Source organism: Bufo bufo, chromosome 8 (assembly GCF_905171765.1).
Source record: "Bufo bufo chromosome 8, aBufBuf1.1, whole genome shotgun sequence".
Classification (NCBI taxonomy): Eukaryota; Metazoa; Chordata; class Amphibia; order Anura; family Bufonidae; genus Bufo; species Bufo bufo.
The window spans coordinates 189,086,509-189,113,821 of NC_053396.1; the positions used below are offsets into that span (position 1 = coordinate 189,086,509).

Sequence of the window (27,313 nt, forward strand, 5' to 3'; positions counted from 1 at the left end):
CTCATAGAATTTGTCTCAAATGCCTGACAGGTGGGAGCAAATTAGCACTCATCCAGAAGGAAGAAAACTGTCTCCTTAATACCAGCTATAGGTGGGTCAATATTTGACCCATTAAAGAGCCTCAAAACATGACTATGGCAGGGGCGGACTGACAACTCATAGGCCCCGTGCAATAGGAGATTATGGGGCCCCTGTGTCCTTCCCACCCTCAGGCCACACCCACACACAGCCCCACCCATATATTGCGTCGCCCACATCACCTACACTTGGTACAGAATTTCTCTTTACCATCCCCCCCCACCTTTTCCAACCACCCAGCAGCCTTACTCACATAAAACAAGTAATATATATAATATAGCTTACAGTGAATTACTGTAAATACTTATAGTTCTAAAGACTCCAGCAGGCTCAGGATCAGTGCTCTGGGCAGCTGGGCTCAGGGCTGTAAGTGGGCACCTCTCTGCAGTTCAGGAGACCTATAAGAGGCACCTAGGTTTTAGAGGGGGACAATAAGAAAAAAAAAAAATTTCATTACACCTCAGGTCAGACTACCAATCAGACCCCCAATGGTAATCTGACCTCAGTTGAAGGCCCCAATTAGACCCCAATGTAAATAAGACCCCAATAAGACCTCAAATCAGACCCCCAATCAGACCTCAGCTCAGACCCCAATGTAAATTACCCCCAATCAGACCTCAGATGAGAGCCCCATGCCTCTCTTCAGTCCCCATTAGCAGCCCTTATGCTTCTCATCAGCCCCAATTATGCCTCTCAGCCCCCATTATGCCTCTCAGCCAGCCCCCATTATGCCTTTCAGTCCCCAGATTATGTGCCCCCTCACAGTAGATATGCCAGATATGTGCCCCCTAATGGTAGTTATGACAGATTATGTGCCCCTCACAGTAGTTATGCCAAGATATGTACCCCTCACAGTAGTTATTTCAGATTATGTGCCCCCTCACAGTAGTTATGCCAGATTATGTGCCTCCTCACAGTAGTTATGCCAGATTATGTGCCCACTCACAGCAGTTCTGCCAAATTATGTGCCTCTTCACAGTAGTTATGCTAGATTATGTGCCTCTCGCAGTAGTTATGCCAGATTATGGGCCCCTCACAGTAGTTATGCCAGATTATGTGCCTCCTCACAGTAGTTATGCCAGATTATGTGCCCACTCACAGTAGTTCTGCCAAATTATGTGCCTCTTCACAGTAGTTATGCTAGATTATGTGCCTCTCGCAGTAGATATGCCCAGATATGAGCCCCCTCACAGTGGTTATGGCCAGATATGTTCCCCCTCATAGTAGTTATGCCAGCTATGTGCCCCCTCAAATTAGTTATGCCCACAGCCCCCTCACAGTAGTTGTTGCTCCCAGTCTGCAGCTTTATTAAAAAAAAACAAAAAACACATACTCACCTTTTTTCCTGATGACGAGCTCCCGTCTCACATCGCACTGCTGGCTGTGCTGGAGGCCGATTCCCGGACCTTCAGCGCTCCTCCTACAGCCAGCAGTGTGATGTGTGGCCAGCAGGGGGAGCGCTGAGAAGAACAGTGAAGCAGGGAACGGAGAGCGCTTCCTACTTCGCTATGGAAACAGCCCAGCAGTGACAAGAACTGCCCCGGGTGTGTGAGTGCGCACCGCGTGACCCCCCCCCCCCCTTGCCTCTGCACCAACACCCCCCCCCCCCCCCCTCTTCCTTGCCTCATATTATACATTCACCCAATACACAGAGCAAAAAACGCCTGGTATGAAACTGTCCGTCAAATCATCAACTACACACCCAAAACCAAGAAACAGGACAGGAATTATGTAATACAAGATTAACACATTTTATTGAGAAAATTGTTTTAAAATAAGCTCACATATATATTAGCAGCATACATTCACAGGAAAAATGCCCACAGGACTGCCATTCATGATACATACAGTATAAATAACTATTACTCCCATAGGCAAAGGATACTAGTAAACCTTAGCCATAAATAAAGTGCATAGTGCCACCGGATAGATCAATACATATAGGAGACCATAGAGTAAAATATACAGACCAAAGCAGTCCTGAATCCCGACACGTGTTTCATGGTCGCTTTCTCAAGGGATACAAGTGGTGTGTATTCACTACCTATATATAGCCTGTAAATCAGGTCTACATGGAATAAAACACCCACATCAGGGAGGGAGGAAGGGGAAGTGGTGCGCGTTCCAGCATGGAACGCACAATGTCACTTCCGGGTTCCTCCAGTGTCCGGACACCAATATTGAGGGGAACAAGAAAAGAAAATAAAGATAGCCCTGGATGATTCGAAGAGACCAAGAAAAGTATGTAAGAAAGAGACCATGATGATTAGAAGGAAGGGAATGCCTGTATGTGTGTATGTGGTCACCTGTTTCTTGGTTTTGGGTGTGTAGCTTATATTATACATGTTTGAGGAGCGCTCTGACGGAGCCCAGCATGGTCACTGTACTTCATGCCGGACCCCGTCAGAGCTCTCCATTACATGTGAATGCAGAAGACGGCCCTGACGGGGACCCCTAGTGGCCGCGAGCCCTCGGTCCATGCCCGAGTGCCCGAATGGTCAGTCCGCCCCTGGACTATGGTCTATCCAAACGCAAGAGACTCCTATCTGTAGACAGCTGTTTCTGAGTTTTTCTGGCTCATCAGTACAGAACGTGGTACTGGTTGGCAGAGTGTGAAGTCTTTGAGGTAGTTGACAGCCATGTTTCATGGCTCTCCAATTGGTCGGACATTGATTTACCTATAGGTGGCTTCTCCGAGCATAGCCTGTAAGATTCCCTACACCAGCTGGTGGTCTCCACTCTGCAAGGAGAAATATTTGCCCTAAGTGATCGGTGGGAGTTTATAGAATATGCCATGAATGTCTGACAAGTGCTGGTTGGTAGAACGCCAAAAATGTCTGATTGGGGAAGTTCCTTGAAATATGCCTTCATTGCCTGATAAATAGGGGTCCTTAGAAAATGCCATACATATCGGATAGGTAGGGGCCATAGCCTATGCCATAAATTCCATGGCTTTTTCCATAGTTCCCACAGGCTTTAATGGTGAGAGCCATGCACTAAGTTTCTCCTGCTATTCTTCCCTCTTGTGTCTACAACATCCTACGGGACCCCTGTCCTCCTGACAGGTGCATGTGCCATAGGCGGACCCATAAAAGTCTGCCGGTTCATTGGGAAATTCGTTGTACAAAATGTATAATAAAAATTAACCGGATCACAGTGAAAATATGTGAGCCATGCAGGTAACTGTCGTTAGGCGCTTGGGTAATGGTATAGAAGATGTTTACCAGGATGTTGTGATAGTTCCTCACTTTAATTACAGGCTGCCTAATTACAATGTTCTGACAGTGAAGGTTGAGAAGAGAAATAGGTAATAGAATGTAAGGCAGAATTGAGACGCGTCAGTGAGCCGCTCATACATTTGTCACGGCTTTGTGGTTTGTGCCTGTTTTACAACACATTTTACTTGTGTACCTTTTCCCTTCTTGCTACATCCATTAGCGTTCAGCAGGACTTCATTCGATTGAACGCAACTATTTATTTAACAGTCTGATGCACCATACCGGAATGGAATTATGTATGAGAAATTTACATTTCGTGCCTCGCACCTCTTGTCGTAAGTCACTGCTGCTCATTTTTATATCACATTTTAGACAATTTTTGTTACTGGTGTCTTTTATTGCTTTTGATCTCACAGCGCAGTGTGGAAACTACAAAGAACGTATTGGACACAAATGGATTCCGTATAAAAAGATTTTAAAAAGAGCCTTCGTTTTATTCGGTACAAGAAAGGATGGAAAATTACTAGCGCTTAAAGGGTTGTCCAGCTTTTATTTTTATTTATTTTTTACCTCCCTGTGGAGCATACTACAGTGTCCTCATTGCAAGTGTTAATGTATTATATTTTGTGTACTATATCCCATGGGCTTTATATGGACAGAGGAGTGGGAGGTCCACTAGTTACTGTGGCTAGGCAGGGTTGGCATCACCCTTTCCTGCCTAGGAGGAAGAGGTTGGCAGTTTAGTGTGAGCCCTGGACTAGAAAGCAACAAGGGAGCAGCACTGAAGAAGAAAGCCACCACCCTGTGGATTCTAAGCAGCAAAAGTGACAGTATATATGCCAGTCCGTAAAGGGGTTATGCCATGATTGATGTAAAACATGAAAATCAGACATCATGTAGTACATGACAATACGTTTCTAACAAAGCTAGAACCTCACATGGGTCCTGAGATCTCCACATTCACTGCTCAAATTGCTCTGCTAGATTATCTTCAGCCTGGCAGCTCAGGGGATGTGTCCTTTCTGATGCAGTGCTCTCTTTGTAACTGCCAAAGCGTCCAACAGAACATATGGTTGGTGGTTGCTGAATATTTAAGGTGACCATGTTTGACCAGCTCAGTGAGACAGATAAAAAAAAAATAAGGAAGAGAGCAAATAACAGGCGGCGCTATACAAATACATTTTATTCGGTAGCTCACTGGCTATATTAAATTTTTAATTACATGCAGTTACCAAAGTATTCAGACCTAGCTGCTGGTTTGAAAAATGTAGAGTATGTTTTGTGACACAACCCCTTTAAGTGAGTTATTGAATCCAGCAAAAAGCTCAGCGGACAAACAAGGAGGTTTCAGAGAAATGAAAAGCACCTGCATTGAGGCTACGGACTTCACTGCATATTGTGGGAGCTTATAAGCTTCAGGCTTCCGATCATGTAGAAGAACAGCCTGATCACCTGTTTAGAGACTGTACTATATTGAGGAGATACCGATATGAGTAAGGGCTCATTCACATGGCTGTAAGCACCGGTGCAAATGCGGCGCTGACCCATTGACTTGTATGGGTCCGCGATCTGCAATATACGGCAAAGGATAGGTCGTGTCTGATCTTTTGCGGTGAGGAGGCACAGACCCAAAAGCCCACAGAATCGCTTTGTAGTGCTTCTGTGGGCTTTCAATCTGTATCTTTCAGATTGTGGATCGATACAAGTTTGCAGTCCTCAATACGGGCATGGACGGCCTACAGCAGGGCGAATAAGCCCTAAGAGTAACAAATTGCTGATTAACAGAGAAACCAGCCTGCCATATACAGCTCTGGGAACTACATACGCCAACTGTAAAGGCTGCATTTAATTTGTGCAGTGACTGTGTGACTCGTTCACTGATTGCTGCAGTAAAGTACAGTGGACTTGTGGCACTAAAACCAGGTCTCATCATTGTTTGCACCAACATCTGCGCTGCTGTCACCTCGCTTTAGGGAACCCTGCCTTGCACCTCAAATTCTAACACCACCAATTGCACCCCACCTAACTCCAGGCAGGAGCCCCAAAACCAGGTTGTGCCCTGAAGGGAAGAAAAGGTGCGCCCTTCTCATAACTGTAAGGCCAAGGGAGCATCTGGACTGTGAGTGTGACTACTCCCATCCTCCACGTCGCCCCTGTGGCTCTCTACAATACTTACCCGCTCTGTTCCAGCTCCATCGCTCCCTGGCTGTCTTCACTGGTATTCCAGTCCCTGTCTGTCAACTTCTGCATGGGCAGGGCCACGTGCACCACTGCAGCCAATGACTGGCCTCAGCACTGACATGTGCCCACGTGCCACTTGGAGACACATCACCTCTGAGACCAGTAATTGGCTGCAACGGCACATGTGACCTCATCTGTGTGGAAGTTGGCAGATAAGGACCAGAAAACCGGCAAAGGGAGGCAAGTATCTGGAAAGGAGCGGTGGCTGGCAGACAAGCATGGATTTTTCCGCAGGTACGCCTGGCTGGAGGGCAAATGTAAAGTAAAATCCTCATGGTGCATCTTTAAGTCTAACACTTCTGCCTTGAGATGTTTCTCCACTTTCTACGCCACTCTTTTACGGGATTCCGATTGTTTTGTGACTCTTTAAAAAGTTGCAAAGTTGATGATGCAGCTTTAATTGCAGCGCTGTGTAAAAATGCAAAATGGCGCCAATTTTTTTCGACGCAAAGATGCCACATTTTGTGACTTTTTGAAGCAAGAGTTCTGGAGTGCCGGGTGTGATACGTACCCCCCATGAAAATTAGACAACTAGACGCATCAAGTGACGTTACGCCACCAGTAAGCGGTCTCATTATTATTGATATAGTCACTGTACCGACTGCATTGTCAGTAATATCTCTGGGTGAAAGTCCTAGGATATAGATATTGTATTTGATGATTTCGCTCCACCCGGGGTTACCATGACAACGCTGCATCTGACGGCAGAAGGGGGCATGTTGCCATCACAATCTCTCAGTAGTGCAGCCTCAGGCTGTGGGCCTGCAACTTCAAACATCATATCTCGGCATAGATGCAAGATATTAGTCACGTTAAGAGTTTTGGTCAATAGTCCTGTTTTTGGACTGCTTCATTTTTTCAGTGCTAGTCTTGGTGAAAAAGAAGATTCACTATCTGAAAAGGTTTGTAAAAATAAGTGCAAAAGGAGGAGTAGCCAAAAGCACCTTATCAGACCTGCCTGAGACACACGGCGGCTCTTACCTGATTCTCACAGAGGTCATTGCACTGGTTCCCCTCCCCCTACCTTATCCGTGTGGCGGTGTATTTTCAGATCCCGTCCTGTTCTTTGAGGATTCTCAGTGTTTGTTGCATTTTCCACTGTTTTATCTTAATGGATTAGGTGCCAGCTATTTATCCGTGCTGCGCAGAGCCCAGAACACAGTGTACAAAACTTTACCAGGGAACACTCAAAAAACAGATTTCATCTCCTCTCTGTGTTGTCTTTCCAAGTTTCGCTGCCCCATCTGTCCGTCTTTCTCATCCACGCTTATTGCTAACATATTGCTAACTTTAGACAGGATTTCTGCTTTTAAGATTTTTAGAGATTGAGATAAGTTGGAAAGTCTCAGCCGTGGGTTTACTTAAAGGACCACTCTACAGTCGTGGCCAAAGGTTTTGAGAATTACATAAATATTGGAAAGTTGCTGCTTACGTTTTTATAATAGCAATTTGCATATACTCCAGAATGTTATGAAGAGTGATCAGATGAATTGCATAGTCCTTCTTTGCCATGAAAATTAACTTAATCCCAAAAAAACCTTTCCACTGCATTTCATTGCTGTCATTAAAGGACCTGCTGAGATCATTTCAGTAATCGTCTTGTTAACTCAGGTGAGAATGTTGACGAGCACAAGGCTGGAGATCATTATGTCAGGCTGATTGGGTTAAAATGGCAGACTTGACATGTTAAAAGGAGGGTGATGCTTGAAATCATTGTTCTTCCATTGTTAACCATGGTGACCTGCAAAGAAACGCGTGCAGCCATCATTGCGTTGCATAAAAATGGCTTCACAGGCAAGGATATTGTGGCTACTAAGATTGCACCTCAATCAACAATTTATAGGATCATCAAGAACTTCAAGGAAAGAGGTTCAATTCTTGTTAAGAAGGCTTCTGGGCGTCCAAGAAAGTCCAGCAAGCGCCAGGATCGTCTCCTAAAGAGGATTCAGCTGCGGGATCGGAGTGCCACCAGTGCAGAGCTTGCTCAGGAATGGCAGCAGACAGGTGTGAGCGCATCTGCACGCACAGTGAGGCGAAGACTTTTGGAAGATGGCCTGGTGTCAAGAAAGGCAGCAAAGAAGCCACTTCTCTCCAAAAAAAACATCAGGGACAGATTGATCTTCTGCAGAAAGTATGGTGAATGGACTGCTGAGGACTGGGGCAAAGTCATATTCTCCGATGAAGCCTCTTTCCGATTGTTTGGGGCATCTGGAAAAAGGCTTGTCCGGAGAAGAAAAGGTGAGCGCTACCATCAGTCCTGTGTCATGCCAACAGTAAAGCATTCTGAGACCATTCATGTGTGGGGTTGCTTCTCATCCAAGGGAGTGGGCTCACTCACAATTTTGCCCAAAAACACAGCCATGAACAAAGAATGGTACCAAAACACCCTCCAACAGCAACTTCTTCCAACAATCCAACAACAGTTTGGTGAAGAACAATGCATTTTCCAGCACCGTGACATAAGGCAAAAGTGATAACTAAGTGGCTCGGGGACCAAAACGTTGACATTTTGGGTCCATTGCCTGGAAACTCCCCAGATCTTAATCCCATTGAGAACTTGTGGTCAATCCTCAAGAGGCGGGTGGACAAACAAAAACCCACTAATTCTGACAAACTCCAAGAAGTGATTATGAAAGAATGGGTTGCTATCAGTCAGGAATTGGCCCAGAAGTTGATTGAGAGCATGCCCAGTCGGATTGCAGAGGTCCTGAAAAAGAATGGCCAACACTGCAAATACTGACTCTGCATAAATGTCAAGTAATTGTCGATAAAAGCCTTTGAAACGTATGAAGTGCGTGTAATTATATTTCACTACATCACAGAAACAACTGAAACAAAGATCTAAAAGAAGTTTAGCAGCAAACTTTGTGAAAACTAATATTTGTGTCATTCTCAAAACTTTTGGCCACGACTGTAGGCTATATTAACTAGGTCAGAAGGGTCAGGAGGGAGGAATTCCAAGAACATCCCTGTGTCATACCCCACCCCTCATGTCCTGCAGTAAATATGTCTTACTGGGCACCGTTTTTCCTTGTGGAGAGGTCCAGAACTGTCATAGGGGGTATTACAGTCAAAGCAATGCTTCCTGGGGAAAAAGGATATGCAGATTGGAAGATGGGTAATGTGCCCTATGTATAACACAGTTTACTAGTGCAGTACCCCAGAACTTGGGGAACTAGAAGTGTATATAGTTTATATTGTTTTATATTGCTATGTATTAAATTGTTATGTATTTTTGTTATTTGACCATATCTATCAATAAGGTATGGGGGGCAAGGGTTGGCAAGGAATAGGGCTAACCTCCGTGTTCCTCCGCTCTTGGTAGGAGTGAGATGATCCTGCTTCCTTCCAGGAGGGAAAGTTCCTGTAAAACAAAGAAGGGAGAGGAAGCACACTGCTGATCTCCTGCTCCTAAGAAGGATTCTCCAGATAGAACAAGAGCTCAAAACCTATCCTCAAGCAAAGAATTGAGAAGTCAGGCAGTAGAGTGACCAGCTAACACCTGCATCAAAGACACTGCTGTCAGGTGAGCGACTACAGCTAAGACACCCATCACCCAGAATACTAGTGCTAAATTGCAGCCATCCAACCTGCCTCCATATCCTTACTGGTGCCAGAAAAATGCACTTTAAATCAGCTGCTATTGAATGTACCTAAGGTTCTACGTTGCACTTAAAAGAGACTTTTATATGTCTAATTCTGTCCTTATTCTTTAATCCTACATTTCCACTGCATTGATCCTGAATATATTATATGTTCTTATTTTGATATGCTGCCCCATGAAGAACATTTTAAGAGTTTGGCCTCTGTCAAGGTTCTGAAAGGGAGAAGAAAGTTTGCAGTCATTGTTGTCCTGACTGACTGTTTGGGCATCAGAACAGTACTCTAGACCTCATGACCGGAGAAGGCCTGCAGCCCCTAGTCAACTTCATGCGATAAGTGGTCCACAAATGCAGTTTCATAAAACCAAGTATATCGTAACTCATGCCCAGGGGCCTTATCATTATATGCGTGTTCTTGAATGAACATCAATGGATTACTTTTGGAACTTTAGAGGGCTGGGCAAGGGGATAAGGGTGGAGGGGAATGTTCATGTAGTACCCCAGAATAGGGTACTTTCAAACTGTTCTTGGTATGATGTTATTTAATTTGTTCATTCTTTGTATTATGCTTTTTATGTGTTCCCAAAAGCTGTCTGTAGGTGGCACTGTGAATTATGCCCTGACTCAGCAGAAGGAATTAGCTTTCCCCTCTCAGGGGCTTTCTAGTCAGGATTGCATCAGTCACTTCAGAGTTTTAGCTCTGCTTTCCATTCAGGGCAGATGCTATGACAGCTCCAAGAGAATCATCAATCCTGTTGAAAGAACAATCCCTAAGGGAAAGCTGGAGAAGGTATTCATAGACTGTTCAGGATCACAAGACCATGTGTGCTGGCAAGGTTTTTTTCTGTTTATGTCTGTAGAGACTTCACTGCTTGTAAAAGGGTTAATAGGTAAGGGAACTTTTCACACTTAGGTAACGGTTTGGCAAACCGTTTGACGATCTGCATCACTCAGTCTGGACATTGCAGAGCTAATTGTGAGACTTTTTGCATGTGGATGGTTTATATTCTCTGGCGCCTACCACACTTTCTTGCTATGTGCGTAGATGGTTTGTAGTCTGTGACCATCTTGGAGAGGTTGCGTGTTTAGAATCAACTGAGGTACACACCTATTATCATTATTGTTGCTGTTTGCTGATATACAACTATTGTGAAGAGACTGCACTCTGACTTGCCTTCGAACTGTGTCTTGATATACCATAGTTGGATGTACTACAACTTCCATTCTGATTGAAAGACTTTAATCGGCCTTCTTACTAACTTCAGCAGCATTCACCAGTCGCAACACCACCTCATATCCTGTCTTGCATCCGTACAACACACATAACACCAAGGGCACCCCAACTACGATCAGACAGGAAACCCAACATTAGGATGACCTCCTGAGGGAAGAAATGGTGCGCCCTCCTATTACTGCCCCGGCACTAGGGAAAATTGGTGTGAAGAAAGCCATTGTGAATGAGTATTGCAGCCAGAGTCACTACCAATTTCATCCTCAGCTCATCCTGGGCTTCTAGTAGTCAGATTGCTAGGGATTGATGGAGAATGGTTGTCCATCCAACAGCTATCATGCTGAACATTAGGGTCCAATCTGGGCATTCTGAAATGTCATCATCACCTCACCAAAGGAGTTTGTCCTGCCCCTGGATCATTGATAACTTAACATGGAAGCAACACTTTTAATACATGACCCTCATCTGATTCTTCTTATGTTCTTCATGGTTTCTCCAGTGTGACCTCTCTCTCTCTAATAAGCATGTCCTTCTAATCTTCTTCGTTCCGTCCTCTGCAGTAGACACATTCTCCCTTGTTCCTGTCTTCTCCAGCTCATTATTATCTCTTGGCCGCCTCGCCTATCCTTACAAATAAACATAAGATGGAAGGTTTAGTGATGCCCTTTATAAATGTCCTTGAACTTTGGCTGCCATGACAACAGTACTGTTCCATCAGAAGCCACCTATCCTATCCCCTTATCTCCCATCACACCCTCACCTTGCCAGGCTCACATCTAAATACAGAACTGAACATCCAAATGTGACCAGTTTGTGACGTGATCTCATAAATGACCATGGATGCAGAAGAGCTGAATTAGTCTTAGGTATACAGACGACTTCATCTATGCACACAAAAACAATGGCAAGACTGGAGATGCAGGGAGCGGTGGTCGAATTAAGAGTTGTCCAATAGAAGGACTCTATCTGAGAGATGATCTAGACTGAAAATTGAAGATATGTGAGTCTATATTAGTCATGCAGTTGTCAGACATAATCATGTGTGCATTGTATTCCAGCCTATTATCCCATACATTGCGGCTTCTCTACATTTGACTCAACCCAAAAGACAATAGACTTTAATTCGATGGAGCAGAATTACTGGGGTGATCTCTGTATAGGAGAATAGACTTCTACTCTGGAGTAATTACAGTTTGCACACATCTTCGTGGCATAAGTCCTAGGTACCCTATATGAGGGCAGATGGTTGGGGGAAGACGGCATGAACAGAAGCTCCATACTGATTTTACACCACAGTAGATGCTGCATCCTCCACACATACAGCTGAGTGTCAAGCATAGCCCCGTCTCTAGGGGAGCCTGCTGAGGATAATGCATGTTATCAGGAATGTTCACAAGCCATTGCGGTTGTATGTGTTCAGAGATAATATATCCTGATCTGAAGGGGGGTTGCGCGGTGACTGTCCTGCTCAGTCCTGAAGGAATAGAATTGACTGGGGGTACTTACATCCTCTAGTATAAAATCATTAAAGGGGTTTTCCAGGAATATTAACAGAAGCCTCCTAGCCTGCTTCGCCTACTGAAAGGTTCATACTTACCTGTAGTGATAGCCGATCAAATGTTCGCGAACCGCCACTTTAATGGCAGGCGAACCTGAAAAACATCCAGGTCATATTTGCAGCCAGCAAACACTTACTAGAAGTACACAAATAGTCCCACAACATGGACAGTGATATACCAGAGGGGGACATTGGCAAAAATTCCCACAAAAAATATGTATTTTAATCAGGGGCCATTTTTATGCGTCTTAAAGGGAAACTCTCAAAAATGTGCCCTGCCGGGGCCTAGCAAATTTTTATTTCCTATCGGTTTGATGTATAGAAATGTGCAGCACGCCACGTTTTTGTATCCTGCAGAGTCCATAAAAAAAATGCATACGTTAACGTCAAATTTTTTTCTACCATGGAACTGTATGGTGAACGGACGTCACTGTACTGCATCAGTCTGAGGCATCTGTTAACGCATACATTTTTGGTATGCATTAAATGGATGGCAAAATCGGATGTGAACCCGGCCCTAGTGTCAGAATAAGCACCAGTACACAGCGGAGCAGCGCGGCGGAGAGGGGAGGCCGCCATGTACTGACAGAGCGCTACCTGGTCCTGCTGGTCAGGGATGAGGACTGTGTTTCCCAAGGATCATTTTCTACTGGGAAATACAGGGCACAGAATAATACACTAGAATCTATATTATATAAAGATATTAGCCCTACCCCCGAATAATAATACAATTAGGTGGTCATTTATTATATAGAAATACGTCTATGTTAGGCGTATTTCTGACACAGAATGTGGCGCAAAGGTCCTTAGCACGCAATCTGCATATTTTTCCCGCTCATGCCAGGTCTAAAAAAGGATGGCGTGGGCAGGGAAAGGGATACGGTTATGGCCATCCAGTTATTGGATACCACCGCCATACATTGACCGGATAACACCTCTGTACAGTGACCGGATAACACCGCCATACCGCGACCGGATAACACCTCTGTACAGTGACCGGATAATACCTCTGTACAGTGACCGGATAACACCGCCATACCGTGACCGGATAAAAGCGTATAAGAGGGCACAGTACAGGGAATGACTAGGGGCACTGTACAGGGTGTGGTAAGAGGGCACAATGCAGGGTATAAGGGGGCACAGTACGGAATGAGGGGCACAGTCACATGACCCTGTGACATTAGAAGGTCCTTATGGTGAATGCGGTTCATATGCCACCATAATGAGAGGCAGAGAAGTAAGACAGGGGTGTGATTATGTGGCTAGAGATAAAAAATGTAACTGTCGGCCAGTACAGGCCCCAAAAATTAGGCAATCGGCATTCACCTGGCAGCAAAGAACTTTGGATTCTGTGGCTGGAGGTACATTAGGCGGTCACACGATAAATATGTCACTGTTGGCCAGTACAGGGCCCAAAAATTAGGCATTCACCTGACATAAAAGGCCTTTTATGCCGCTGTATATACATAAGGCAAGGACCATTCTTTGTTCTGTGTGCTGGCGAATATGTGTGGGCTGGCATGAGGAAATTCAATTACACGTGGTCATCATAGGTGTTGAATTCCTCTGAGATCCATGCCTCATTCATTTTAAAAAATGTGAGGTAGTCCACACTGTCGTGAGCTAGATGAGTGTGCTTATTGGTCACGATCCCCCTGCTGCGCTGAACATCCTTTCGGACAGGACACTCGACGAGGGGCAAGCCAAGAGTTCCATGGAAAATTGTGCCAGCTCTGGCCACAGGTCAAGCCTGCACACCCAGTAGTCAAGGGGTTCCTCGCTTCTCAGAGCGTCCACATCGGCCGTTAACCCAATGTAGTCGGACACCTGTCGGTCTAGGCGTTCCCTGAGGCTGTATCCTGAGGGCGGCTGTCGATGGTTTGGCTGCAAGAATGATCTCATATCCAAAGTGACCAACACATCTTCAAACTGCCCTCTTTTTGCAGGCGCGGTAGGATTGGTACCCGCACCTGTTTCGCTGTGGGTGGAAATTTCTCTGCCAGTGCCCGCAACAGCAGAATGCAGCAGAATGCAGCAAGGCCTGGAAATGCTGCATTCTGACAGCCCTCTCCGATGCTGGTAACATGTCCACCATTTTGTGTTTGTACCGGGGGTCTAAGTACATTGCCACCCAGTACAGGTCCTTAACCTTTATGCTTTTTGTACGGGGGTCCCTCTTCAAACACTGGAGCATGAAGGCCCCCATTTGCACTAAATTGGAAGCGGTGGAGCGCCCTGGCTCCTGCTCCGCGCAGGAGAATGTCGTCCTTGGTCTCCTCCCCCCAGCCACGGACAACACCAGGGATCCCCGAAAAGCTTAAAGTCCCCCTCAAAGCCTGCTCTTCTTGCTTCTCCTTCTCCTCCTCTCCCCGGACACCATCCTCCTCTGACTCCTCTTCAGACTCCTGCTGACTTGTCTGAGATGGAGTTGCCCCCACCTGGGAATTCATTCAGCATTGCGACTTCCTCATCTTCCAGCTCCTGCTCGACAGCTTGATCAATGACACGACGCAATGCACGCTCCAGAAAGAAGGCGTAAGGTACGATGTCACTGATGGCGCCCTGGCTGCGACTGACCAGTTTGGTGATGTCATCAAATGGCCGCAGAAGTCTGCATGCGTCGTGCATGAGCAGCCACTGGCACGGTGAAAACAAAACAAGCTCCCCAGAACCAGTCCTGCTGCAGAGTTCGTACAGGTAGTCGTTAACTGCACGTTTCTGCTGGAGCAGCCTATCAAGCATATACAAGGTCGAGTTCCAGCGCGTCGGGCAGTCACAAATCAGACGTCTGACGGGCAGGTGGTGTCGCCGCTGAAAGTTAGCAAGGCGAGCCATGGCCGTGTAAGATCTTCTAAAATGGCCAGAGATTTTCCTGGCCTGCCTCAAGACGTCCTGGACCCCGGGGTATTTGGCAACGAATCGCTGCACGACTAAGTTCAGAACATGTGCCATGCAAGGCACGTGTCTTTTTGCCCTGTTTCAGTGTGCCTAGCAGATTGGCATCGTGGTCTCACACCACTTTACCAACTGTCAAATTGAGCGGGGTTAGCCACTGATTGGCCTGTGACCGCAGAGCTGAAAGCAGTGCAGGACCGGTGTGGCTCTTGGCTTCCAGGCAGCACAGCATGGCAACGTCTCACCTGGCACGTCGAATAGGTTCTGGGGAGCTTGGGGGGTGCAGCGGAAGAGGCGGTAGCAGTGGAAAAGGAGGAGTCAGCCGAGGAGGAGATGGAGGATGGAGTAGAAGGAGGAAAGAAGGGGCCGGCATGCATGCAATCCGTAGCGGTAACACCAAATCCACACGGGTGCAATGGGTTGCATGCTTGATGGCCGTCAGAAGGTTCACCCCGTGGGCAGTAAAAGTTATGTACCTTCCCTGCCTGTGTTTGCTAGACCACGTGTCTGTGGTCAGATGTATCTTGGCACCGACACTGTGTGCCAGAGATATATTAACTTGCCCCTGAACGTGGCCATATAGTTCAGTGATGCCCTTCTGGGAGAAATATTTCCTTCTGGGGACCTTCCATTGCGTTGTGTCAATGGCCACAAATTTTCTAAAGGCCTCTGAGTCCACCAATTTATATGGCAGTAGTTGGCGGGCTAGCAGTTCCGACAAGCCAGCGGTCAGCCGTTGAGCAAGAGAATTATCCGGCGTCATATTTTTTTTAAGCTCAAACATTTGGGCCCTGGAAGCCTGCCCTGTTCCTTGATGAACGCAACGATAGCACGGTGGAAGGTGGAGTGGAGGACAAATGGGAGGAGAGAGGAGAAGGAAAAGAGGCAGGACGTGGAGCGCCGGGAGTGTGGCTTTGTGGGTTCAGACGGCGTTGCTCCCACTGGGCTCGGTGATGGGAGGCCAGGTGTAGAAAGAGTTACAGCCAGGTGTAAGGCCAGGTGCCTTCTTAAGGCGGTCGTCCCTAGGTGAGTGTTGGCCTTACCGCGACTTATGCGTTGACAGCACAGGCTGCAGATGGCAACACTATCGTCAGCAGCTGACACATTGAAAAAAGCCCACACTGCGGAGCCATGTGCCGGCGTCCTGGGAGCGCAAGATGTGACCGTGCATGGTGGATGGCTCGCTCTAGATACATTTGCAGTCTGCTTTTTGCCTCCTGTGCACTGCGAGTTCTGCCTGCTTCTCCTCCTTCTCCTCTCTATCTGCTGCTCCGTCTCTCCCTCTGAACTCTCCTCCTCTTCCTCTCTTGTGGGCACCTACGTGACATCCATCGACACGTCATCATCGTCACCTTTACCACCACTGACATTAGAGATCTCGGAGTAGGCAGCAACAGCGGGGACCACCGTCCTTGTCAGACTGCTGGGTGGCGGCCATTGCTACCTCCTCTTCCTCATCCGATGCCAAGAATGGCTGCGCATCGGTAAGGTCTGGGAATGGATGGGAAAATAATTACTCTGACTCGAGTGGAGGGGCTATGGTGGTGGTGTCTTTGGGGGTGCACACAGCAGAGAGTGAGGAGGGTGATGATACAAAGGATGAGGAGGGTGCAGAAGCGGAAGGCTGAGTGAGCCACTCAACCAACTCTGGTGCGTCCTTTAACGTAATCGCACGCACCTTCTCTTTCCACTTAGGCTCCGGCCTGGTGCACCTGCCCAACCCCTACCACCCCTGCTGAATGACCTGCCTCTTCCTCTGCCTGTCATTTTCAAAATGAACCTGTACCAAAGTCCCTAGAGAAGAGCAGTATTTGTTGAAGCTGATATATGGCAGGCCTCAATCAGTTGTTAGTTGAAGCTGGTATAGCACCCTCAAGCAGTAATTTTGTGGACGCAGGTATATGGAAAACCTCAATCACTATTTTGTGGAAGCTGATATATGGCAGGCCTCAATCAGTATTTTCTGGAAGCATACAAATGCACTATAATATACTTTCTATGTTAGAAAGTATATTATAAGTATATCACACCCCTCTATGTATCACACCTATAGCCATGCCTGGCTTTTTTTCTTCTGGTCAGGCATGGACATGGTCACTGGCGCTGCTGCAGACAATGAGTGAGCGGTGACGTGGTACTTAGGGACACCACTGAAGCTAATCATTGGCTTCAGCGGCACAGAGGACTATGTCCATGGTCCAGCCAGAAGAGCACAAGCCAGGGACTGGAAGATGGAGGAACAGGAGCCACTGCCCAGGATAGCAGGGAGCAGGTAAGTATGAATCGTTCAGTAGGCACTGCAGGCTAGGGGCCTTCCACATATTGCTAATATTCCTAGAAAATCCATTTAAGACAAGGAAATATCTTTAGCAGGGCACATGTTATTCAAGAATTGTAATCTATCAACTTTTTTATAAATTTTTTGGTGTTGTTTTACTACATTTTTTTTGTCAAAATCTATATATAATATAGTCACTGCGTTTTCACATTAGATTGACACTTTCTGCCACTTTTCAGCTTGTGCTGTGTACACAGGGGGCAGGGTTGCAAGGCATCTCATGATCAGGAGGATTATAATGAAAGGTGATCCCTCCTCCGCAACCCGTCCTCCCTTTCCCCCTCTCCCAGTAGAGCACGCTTACTACACTGTCCTTTACAGTTCAATGAATCGTTCTCTACTCTTCAGGCGACTGCTGTAAAACAAACCTCTGGGACTGCAGTTGCAAAAAGCCAGGCAAAATGGCTGTCATTATAATTATTAAATAATTTTGAATTTAAAAAATTACATAGAACATAAAAATGGTGGTTTTGTTTCATGGGATATCTATAATTAGTACATTGGTTGACTCATTCTGTTCAACTCCTCTGAACAACTCTCTTGTAAACACTGTGCAACCATACTGTACATCTTCCTAATGACAGGGTCTCCACTCTCTTGATGATTGTCTTCTCCTTTTTAAATTTCTTTTTATGCGTGCATCACCTGCTGCTCTTCTTCTCCTATATTACAATACAGAGACGTAGCTAAGGTTTCCATGACCTTTGGTTTCCCCAGCTACAGGCCTTGAAGGACACAGGTTTCCAACTTCTTCAATGTTACTTGACCAAAACCATTGACTCTGCTTAAGCTATTGATTTATTCCGTATATAGTGATGGAGCAAGGAAACCCAATTGCTATAAGAAGAAATGTTTTTCTCCATCTTATTACTTCAGAAACAACTTTATCAATCCTAGATAGCCTTAGTGAGGAGGAAAACTGTAGTAGGTGATCCATGGAAAAAACTGAAGGCCCATACTAGTACCACCATTATCACATGAAGACCGGGAATTTCCAAACCTCACAAAAAGATCTACCAACAGTAGCTTCCTCGCTTGTTGAATGTTTACAGTACCTAGCATGCTTGTTATTAGATGCCTGACTGAACCAGCTGATGTCCACAGGATAGACTGACCATCTAATATGAAAGGAGGCCTCTCAAAAGAGGCAGATGTTGGGGGAGAGAAGGGTTGATCAAGTTGGATCTCATCATGCCCAATTATTTTGTTCTTGGGGAGACAAGCCTCCATCAGAGGTATCTGGCAGCGGCTTACTCCTCTGTTCAGCCCACAGCTATCTAATGTATATGACCAGCCTTAGTTTTTTTAGTTGACCTTCTATTTCACATATGATTAAAGGAATCTTTGGTCACCACCATAATACAAATCTTTTATCCTGGAGTCAACATAGATGTTAAATCTGCCAAGGAGACCTGAGCACTGGACATGATGTAATTCTGTTGAAATCGATGCATCAAGCACAACAACCCCTCCTCAAGATCTGACCAGTCAACAGGATGATATCACAAAAGACATTAAACCCATCAGTGTCACCATGAGCTCCATTACCACCAGTGATGGGAGCAAAAATATACATCATGAAATATTTATCAGATATATAACACCTGGGGTTTAGGTATAGGAGGTGCACAACCAGGTGCTCATAGGGTCATGGGTGAAAGCCTAGCCTAGATATGACTGTGCAGAGGCCCCTGAGCTTTGGTGCACAAGGGGGGAAAAAAGGACACTCTGCAACACCAGATTATACTGCTATAAATGGCACACAGTAGGCGGGGGTACCTTTTATAGCTTCGAGTTACGCCTTTGTATAAACCTGTGCCCAGAGGAAGAATCAGATGAATGCCATTCCTTGGTCAAGTGCTTCAATTTTTTGGATTTCCACCAGGCCAGCAGCTCTGCCGTGCCCAGTATTTTCCATGTTGAATTGTATTTACAAGGTTGATCACCAAGATAGAAAAATGAACCCATTTCATTTAAGTCTACGATGGTATGCGATCCGATGTAAATGCGGTTGAGATGACTGTAGTGTAATTTCCCTGAATACGCCCTGTGTAGTCATGTGCCATTGGGTTTTCAGGAAGGGGCTGGGGGAGCAGGACCACTGAATGATGTTATGCAAGGACACTTAGTAAATGTCGCACATCTGTCCGGAGGGGAATACACTGCTTGACATGTGGATTACAAGAGATTAAATAGAGGGGATTTGTATGTTCAAGATTAACCTTTTCATGAATGGGAGCAAGCAGATTCCAGTCTACCAGGTTAGCCTTCTCCTGTCACCATGATATAATTATAATGCAGTCCGTAAATTTGGTTTCGACTCCTGGAGACCATACTGATGGTGTTTCTCTCGAACGTCCTGTTAGGGTCTCCAGGCGTTTTAGGTGCTCCTGGCGTGTCAGCAATTGCTAAAATGTATTTCTGTCTGCTGCTCATATGGGGTTAAAGCATTCAGGGCCATTGCTTCCTCAGGCATTTACTATGCAGTTTACATGAGAATAGCTCAGGTCTCTTTTTGCACGTTGCTTGTTTGTCAGCAGTCGTATAGCACTCTGGCATTGAATGGGTTACAGCAGCACAAGCACAGCATCCTCTGCTCCCTCCCTTCTTTCCTAGCAGAGAATCAGAAGCAGCCCGAGCGGAGGACAGAGCACACTGCCACTCTGTGCATCCAGGTATGTGAACTATAACTGCACCAAGGGTAGCTGGGGTCTATGGGCAAGGAGAAGACTGTATCACTGCAGTACAGGGTGGTAGCACTGGGGACCTCTACACTGAATTTTTTTTTACCCCTACACTTCTTGACCCTGACTCTTCGAATGAACATTTCGAACCCAACTCAGATATCCCTCACCTGTACCTGTCCATCAACGTCTTCATCACAAGACACTAATCCATAGATCCTACACCAAAACTCATTTCTAAACCTGATTCCCCAGACCCTGCACAAACCTGGCCACGTATATTCTGAACTTTTGAGTATATGCTCTTCTTGCGTATCTGACATATAGGTCTACATCCAATAGACCTACACATCATCCAAGTTCTCCATCCTGATCCCATATAGCTTTGTTGAACCTCAAAACAGGTGGTTTAAAGAATGTCTACTTCTGGGATCTCACTTGATGGAATGAAACCTTCGCATCTCCAGATGACCCCTAACCTCCTATGATGATGCTAATACTAATAGTTTATACTCGTTTCCTTATGTTCAAGGTCACAAGGAGATAATGTAAAATGTGAGAGGTGGTCTACAAGAAGACCATTGTTTAACATCTATGTTATCAATGACATTTATGTTGGTTCACATTGAAAATATTTTGATTCAGTGCTGTGAGGGTGTCTTAAAAGGAAATAATTATTTCTATGTTTTTATTCTACTTTGCATTTTATATACTTTTTTCTTTTTAATAATGTAAAGTATGGTATTGACTAATGATTCATAAGAAGGTCGGATGGATAGTTGCTGATTCTGGGTATGGAAAGGGCACTCAAGTATAGCCCATATAGCCATGTATAATTTAAAACTTTGTGCTTTTGTACCTTTTTTAATACCCTATATCATGGAACAGTGATTTAGTTTATGGTCACACATCCCGATGCCATCTCAAATGTAGCTGTCTCATAATGTATAATTATACAGTAGATAGACCCCTTGTTCTAAGGACTATAAGGCTTTGTGTTCTTTGCTATTTTATCATATGGAATTAATCCCATTTCTCACTCACATCGTAAATCTCAACTCATTTTCCAATTAATAAGAGTGTCTCCTGAGCCTTCTTCATCATTGAGATGACTCAATTTATTAACACCCTTCCCTGTTCCTGAGTGTCTCCTCATTCACCTTCTCTACCACAGTATATGTGCACAGTTCAATCTCTACTCTTGACTTTTTTGGTTTAATTTATTATCTTAATCCCATCCACAACCAAGGTTGTCTTTTCAATGGTCGTTTTTTGAAGTGTCTTCTCTTTATAGACCTCTCTACGTATCCACACATCCCCTTAACTAACAATGTACTTTCAATCCTCCATCCCTTGTTCTTTGTAATCTTCTCACATCCGTGGTCTCCTAACCTTCACCTCATTAAGTATCTTGTTGAACAAAACTTCCTCAGGATTCTTTTGTCTTCCATTTACTCATGGTGACCTCATGTTTTCTCCTAACCAAGCATCTCACCTCAACTCAAATCTACTCCACCCATTTGCCTCACCTTACCTTTAAACATGTCCTTTACCCATTTTTCTCCTCATATTTCCCATTCACTGTCTCTTCATGCCTGAACAAATGTCCTCCAAAATCTAGCTTTCCACCTTCTATGCTTGAATGTCCCTGTACAAATGGTCTAAGACAATGTAGTGTTGGGTAAAATTGAGGAATACTAGAGAAGACTGAGATTTTATGACTGAACATGGGTACATGTGGCATGTAGTTTCTCTGTTTTTGTGGACTACAGAGCTAGCAATCTGTAATCTGTTTTGTATTCAAGCATGTTGCATACATCACGTTCCTGCTATTAGAAATCTCCTGGTGACATGGAGCTACCATCTGCTGATACATCTGTCCCCCATCCATAACACCTGTCACCCTTCACTCAGGTGTGACATCGCAGCGAGGAACAAATACTCTCATTGTCTTATTACAGGGTGTCAGTTGTCACTTTGCCTTCATGTTTCTTGTTCTGCCTCCTACAAATATCAGGTTAGACATACCGGTACTTTATCTCCTCTCTCTCTCTCGGGAATACATGCGCCCCATCTTTGACCAGCATAAACATGTGCAGAGATTGCTCGATCAGTGAGAATTCGCTCATTTGTCAGTTACTGAATCTTTGATGATGACCTAAAAATTATCATTTGTTAGTGTGATATCCCCATCGTGTAAACAGGCATCATCTGGTCATTAGCAGATGACACCAGAGGGAAGGAGGACTTTTCACAATCCGGAACAGATAAGTTGGGTCCTCCAGAGAGGAAGAATCTCTTGCTCAGCGTTCTCCTCTGGCGAAGTGAAGGACGTCCTGAAGAAGACACCCTCCTGTAGTAAACTAGTAAATGCTCTTATAGGGTATTCTAAACAAGAGAACCCCTTAAAAGAACATTCCCCTAACATAATCCTAAACAAGAAGTCAGGTGACAACCTATTTGGCTCTCATTGGGGCTGTCGCCTAGCATTTTCATTCTCTTCGCCTATTTTTATGTAGTAACATAGCAGCCAGAGATATGTCACTGCATAATTGGGTAAATGTCCAGAAAAACTGATTGACAACCCCTGGGGGAACTGTAATGGAATAATAGTTGTCACCTTTCCCAGAAGCAGATATGTAACTCCGGAAAGACAGAAATTATATTTTTAATAATTTTATAGCTCGAGGATTCATCAAGGGTTCTATGCCCAGGTTTTAACGTACGGATTCGCTATTTATGTTATTTTCTAGTGGCTTCACTTTAACTCAAACCTTTATACGTCTAATCCAAAGAAAGACGTTTCCCTGCCTCTCATTTGAATGCTATTTTAGCATCTTACCTTGCCTGAAGGATGATCCAGACGACGTAAATCCACAGATTACAAGAGGATCGTTGGGTTTTAAAACACCTCTCTATGGAAAATAATACATCATTAAAACTGCAGGGAATTTCATGGTTAGATACGTTATCGTTAGTGAATTAGAAGAAGGGACGAGGATTCCCTCTTATATTCAGCCTCAGAGTTGGCGGATTTCTTTATGATGGTTACATCGGTATCACCTTTGTTGTGGATGCACCGAGGCGCAGCTACAGGGGGTTCAGAGGTAGCAGTTTCACCTGGTGTCTGAGGGGACTCCAAGGCACATGGTAGGTCGGGTGCTATGTTGCAAATTTTGCATTGAGCTTCAAGTTACGTAGATATATAAGTGATTTTATTTAACTATATGAATAAGGGACACTTATTTTACCAGTCTGATTGAATGAGACATCTGTCCAAAGAATGCTAAGTATTTTGTAGACAGTGAGGTCTCCTGATGGACCTGCTGTTTGCTCCAGTGCCCCCTTTTATGGATGGTGCCTGCAGAGAGCTCCACCTGTCCCCAATAACGGTAACATCAGTGATCAATGAGGTAGATTCTCGTCCTTTCTACTACAATAAGTAGGGAGTGAACTCTGAGAAATCCGGCTATGGGGCAATGATGTGAACCAGAACCAAGAAGGGGTCACCATGGTTTTTTGCAATGGGGCTCCCTCTCCTGAATGTATCACTCTGCATGTTAAACCAGCCACAGACATTAGATGTATGTCGATTAAACCCGCCAATTTTGGCACGATCGGACAACCATCTAATGTATGTGGGGGCCTCCTGACGCACCCCAGATGATAGATTTTGGGGGAGATAAGGAACAGTCATGTTGGATTTCAACTACCCGATCCTTATGGTCTGGGGAAAGTAAGCCGCCATGAGAAGAGTATGGCACGGGATCTTGGTACTGAGAACACATGCATGCTCAGCCACATACTTCCAGGCCTGACATGGTCAGCTGCCTGCTGTGCTGTGCACAAAGCACAGCTCAGCAGGGACAGTGTAAGGATCCAATTCACCCTAATAGATCTCTATTAAGGTGAATAGGACAATGGATCGAAGTAGTTATTAAAGGGGTTGTCCCATGAAGAATATTCTACAGTTTTCAAACCAGCACCTGTATCTGAAAACTTTTTAAATTGCATGTAATTAAAAATTTTGTAAAGCTACTGAATGTATCTTTATAGGGCCTCTTAATTCCTTATTTCTTTGCCCTGCTCACTGAGATGGCTGCACATGCTCAGTTTCATCTTTCAACTGCCTCCTGAGCTGTGATAGGGACAATACTCCAGAAAAGACACTCCCCTCAGCTTGACATAAATACAGCAGAGCAATGAATGAGGAGATATCTGGATCCATGTGAGGTACAGGCTGGTTCTAGCTTTATTAGAAAGGTATTGTCATGGACTATATGATGTCTGATTTTTTACATTATTCATGGGATAACCCCTTTAAATAAAAAGTTTTTTTAAATTTTAAAAGAACACCAAAATATTAAAAGTTTAAATCACGCCCCCCTCTTTCCCAATTTTACATATAAAAATATATAAACAGTAAAAAAATAAACATATTAGGTATATGAAAATGTCTGGACTATGAAATATGTCTGGACTTGAATAACAAAGATCAAAAAGTCGTACATACCACAAAAATGGTACCAAGAAAAACTAAGTTTGTTACACGAAAAACAAGCCGTCAAATTTAGATTTTTTTCAAAGGTTGTTATTTAAAAAAAAAGTAAATTAAGTAACAAAATAAAAACTATACAAGTTTGGTATTGCCGCAATTGCATTGAGCCACAGAATAAGGATGTCATGTAATTTTTAGTGTACAGGGAATGCCGTGATGTCAAAACCCCAAAATTCTTGGAAGAATTGTGGGTTGTTGTTTTTTTACCCCACAAAGAATTTTTTCCCTTTTTCCAATACAGGACATTGTAAATTAAATGGCATTAAAAAAAATCATCTTGTCCCGCAAAAATTAGGCCCCCATTGGCTACATGAATGGAAAAATAAAAAAAGTTATGGCTATTGGAAAATAGGGAGTAAAAATCAAAAAGCGGTTAAGGGATATTCCCACCTGGATACAGGATATGCCATAAATATCCAATAGGTGCAGGTCTCACCTCTGGTACCCACTCCTATTTTGAGAACAGTGCCTCGTCTCATGCCACCATGCAGAGCTTACCTCCTCCCCTTCCCTGCACAATGACCTCTGTACAGGTCATGGAGCATGCCTACAACACTCTCCCATAAAAATCAACGCATCAGCTCCAGACTACAGCATCCTGTGGACCATGTGGCTGCTGTAAGGCATATCTCTAAATGCTGTTATCGACAACTCAGGCAAGATGGCCGCCCCCACAATCACGTACATAAAATAGAATTTAAAAAAATCTACATTTAGAAAATAAAAACTGAAAAAAGAAGTATTAATCCGTATCTGGCTTTAATTAATAGAAAAAGTAGAAAGTATGACACCCCAGGGATCAGCGGATCACCACAAGACCACACATAGTATTAGGGTCAAATGAATGGGGAGAGGAGACATTGGGGACCTATAATATGACACCCCTAAGGGCGTAAAGGCAGGAGTGGACCCCTTCAAATGTTTGATGGTCGTTTCAAGCTCTGGATAAAACATACATTTTAATGATCTTCCCCAAAAAATTATTTTTTTGTTCACCTCAGCAAAAGCTTCCGTATAGAATTTCCACAGCTGGTGATCAAACGCTTTTCTTCTTGCTTAACCAGTTCCTCTCAAGGGAGTCAGACAACAACCAGTGGCAGCTATTAAAGTTCCCCATGTAGCAGATGTGAGGAACCTAAAATCCTACTGAGAGGCTTTGTCCTTTGCTTGTCATCCTGAACGTTACAGTTTTGCTCAGGTAAAGCACAAAGCTTAAAACACGAATGTCAGAAATGCCCTAGTGTGACAACCTTGAAGAAGAACTCTAGGTCAATGGCAGGACATGCAACTGCTATGGGGACCAAGCCTAAACCAATTTCCCTGCTTGCGCTGATGCTGCCATAGTGGCCACCAGCAGCTGTCATTAAGGGGTCTGTACTGAAAGCGGAGGTGTACAGTTCCCATAGTGCTGCGTACTAGATATATAAATCTCTTTACAGATAGCTCCCTCTAGTGGTGGCACAGGAACTGAAAATAATACTGCACAGTATGGACCACAAGGTAATGGACCATCCCAACCTGTCCTGGAGCAAGCACGGCACTAAATCTAGTATACCTCCTCGTTCATACAGTATATGGCGCCCCATAGAGCCAAAAGATCCTCTGGTGGGCCCAGGCTCTGATACTATAATGGGCCCCAAAGATCCAGGAGCCAATCATTTGCCACTAGGGTCTGTTTCTATGGTTTTAAACCAATTAAACTTTATTTATGATATAGGGTTTGGGCTTCAAGAGAAAATTCCTGTGGTGGGCCCCAGGAGCCTGAGTCTGACACCGAGCACCTTCATGTACATGAGGTGAAGATAAACTAGGGGGGGAGGAGGAAAGAGTTAAAGGGGACCAATCACCTCTCCTGTCATGTCTGTTTCAGTAACTACATTCCCCATGAAATAAGAATTCTGGAGAATCTTTTCGGATAACTCTATGTTGTGTCATTCCTCTTTTTACTACTAGAAGTATATGAATAAATTGCCAACAGTCTGCAGTGAGGGTCCAGATGGGTGTTACCAGTTAGGGGTGTGCCTCTAACACTCCCAACTGGTAATACCCATCTGGACCTTCACTGCAGACTGCTAGGAATTCATTCATAACTTCTAACAGGAATAATAAAGAAAGGGCACTACATGGAGTTATATGTGAAAAGATGTTCCAGAATTGTTATTACACGGGGAATGCAAGAAACAGACATGTCAGGAGAGGGGACAGCTCCTCTTTAACAGGGTTGTGCTTTTCTATAAAGCCCGGGTGGCTCTTTGACCAAATTATAGCTGCTAAAAATGGCTACGTAGTCTTAAAATAAAAATAAAAATAAAAAAAAGCTATGCTTGACAGGATTTGGGTAGGGAAAAATGAAAAAAAAAAATCTTAGTCCTTAAGGCCAAAATTGTTTTGTTTTTAAGGGCCTAAAGGAATTGTCTCATGTAGATAATTTCTTCACATAAGCCGTATTAGGCGTTGCAGGCTTGCTGTGTGACCTGTGCAGAGGTCATTTTGCAGGGAGGGGAAGGTGGTGAGCTATAACATAATGTATTGTAAATAACAGATGCTGTGTTATCTATCTACACATATATAAAAAAAATATATATATATACACTCTGGGACCCACTTCTATCTCAAGAACAGTGCCCCACTACGAATGGTGTTTCTGACCGTTGGGGGTCTGACACCCTGAACCCCCGCCGATCAGCTGTTTGACAAGGTTCCCGTGCTCCTGTGAGTGCTATAGCCTTCTCGCAGCTTTTCCTAGGCCTGTGATGACACGTTCATCGGTCACATGACTTAGGCGCCGCTAGAAATTAATGGGGCTGAGCTATAATACCAAGCACAGCCGCTATACAATGTACGCCGCTGTGCTTGGAGAGCTGTGAGAAAGCTGTGGAACTCACAGGAACACCGGTGCCATCTCAAAAG

At 44.6% G+C, this 27,313-nt stretch overlaps 1 protein-coding gene across 1 annotated transcript in view; it reads left to right on the top strand.

Moving 5' to 3' along the window:
• Positions 1–19,772: 19,772 nt before the first annotated feature.
• Positions 19,773–27,313, top strand: part of TMEM91 (transmembrane protein 91) — a 42,173-nt gene continuing 34,632 nt past the window's right edge. The window contains exon 1 of the mRNA XM_040404916.1: positions 19,773–19,836. The gene's annotated coding sequence lies outside the window, so the exon portion shown is untranslated. The remainder of the gene's footprint in view (positions 19,837–27,313) is intronic.